The following is a 1,927-nucleotide window of genomic DNA, read 5'->3' as shown; positions in this document are numbered from 1 at the left end:
AACAGAATTGTGTGGTCCTGATTGATTCCACTGGGTAAGAGCCTGCCCAGTGACTATGAAGTTTATTCAAACCTCTTTAGACACCACCTCATGTTATGTTTAAACAAAGATGTTTGAATCAGATGAGCTACCACATCTACAGGTTACACAAAGAACCCAATAGTGCAAATTCTTCCTTATTGGTGAAAGGATGGTTGCCTGGCTTCCTGTGGAGGGTGAGCAGTTTAAAGCAAGTCTAATAAATTCCCTTAGACAACATCTGATTTCCAACGGCTGTAAAACTTCTAAGCCATTGTGCTCTCAGCACAACCACAGACAACATGATATCCTCTGCGGTTTAACTATAGGAACTAGAGCTCCTTCTGCCAGAAACTCTTGATGTAATCTAGATGAGGCTGTTGTAGGCTTGCAAAACTTTAGTCTCCATGAAAAGAAGCCTCACCCAGCTCTGCTTTGGGGCTGTACTTCATACATATGAAATAAGCCTACATTTACTTTGAAGCCAGATTCTTGGGTCAGTTCCCACCTTCGTGTGTACCAAACAACTCACTCTACTTCTCCCCTGGAGATCCATCCTTTCAGGCAAGTACCCTAATGCCCTTAACTTATCCCTAATTTGGTAAACAAATTTCAGTAACATATAAACATGATTTATGGAAACAAATCTTCTCCCAAATCTGCTTAGAGAAACAGTGTCACATAGCTATAAACAAAGATGAAAGACCACGACTCACAGGACCCACATCTGCAAAAGGGAGGACACAATTTGGGTCTCTGCCCATCTCCACCTCAAAGAGATTTATGATAAAACTGATGACCAGTCTTTACTGAGTACTTCCTGTCTACCACACACTGTGCTCACTGCTTCTCTTCCGCTATGTAATGAATCTTCACAACCATCTGAAAAGGTAGATTCTGTTTTCATCTGAATCTCAGGTTTAGAAAAGGTAAGTAATTTTATAAGGCCCCAGAGCTAATGCATGGAGGAACTTGGACCCGGGCATAGAAAGGGAGAGAACATTGGTCTGGCTTAACTGGATCCACATACACAGATAAACCATGTTGTTGTTGTTGTTGATATGTGCCATCGAGTCAGCCCTGACTCATAGCGACCCTCCTTGGGTTTCCAAGGTAGTATCACTATGAAAGTAGATTGCCCAACCTTCCTTCCAAGATAAACCATACTGACAAATAAATAAAATAAACCTGGACCTGATTTATCTAATTGTGACCTAGTTTCTAGGATAATTGTTAATTCTCTGCTTTATTCTTTCTTATGCAGGCACTACTTTCTGACCCTTGCCTGACATCCAGCATACTAGATCAGTGAGAACAGTAATTGAGAAATGGAAGAAATGTACCACCTCAGTGAACCAGAGTAGAAGAGATTGTTCCATATGGATGGCTGCAAAGGCCTTGGCCCCACACATCATCCCCAGGAAGGCTCCATACCACCTTCAAGGACAAAATCCATGTGTCCTGCACATTCTACTGAGATGTTAATCACAGCCCTTTCCTTCTGAGTCCTCAAACAAATGAGAAGGATCAAGGAGACAATAAAATAACAATAAGGCTGGTTGTGGAGCTGGATCCATCTAGTGACTGGGATTTAGAGCTGACATGAGGCTTCTTGTCTTCTTCAATATACCTTTGGGCCATTTATCCAGCAAGATGCTGAAGAGTCAGGAAGCTTTGTACCCATTGTTTACCAAGGGCAGGGACAGAGGTGGGCCCAGTAAGAAGCTGGTTCCAGTCCAAACAAGATGGACTTACCACATGGAAGCAGGAGCCAAAAACACCCTTGCTTTGCATGGAGAGCAACCCTGAAGGGAAAATTAGGCCAGGCCACAAGGGAACAGCACACCCAACATAGCTTAAATCATCCTGGACATCAGACTATTCCTACCTCTTCCAACAGTTAAGTAAC

Source organism: Orycteropus afer, unplaced genomic scaffold, assembly GCF_000298275.1.
Source record: "Orycteropus afer afer isolate SDZICR_OR568_19922 unplaced genomic scaffold, OryAfe1.0 scaffold00009, whole genome shotgun sequence".
In the NCBI taxonomy this organism is placed as follows: Eukaryota; Metazoa; Chordata; class Mammalia; order Tubulidentata; family Orycteropodidae; genus Orycteropus; species Orycteropus afer.
This window is presented reverse-complemented; position numbering follows the sequence as displayed.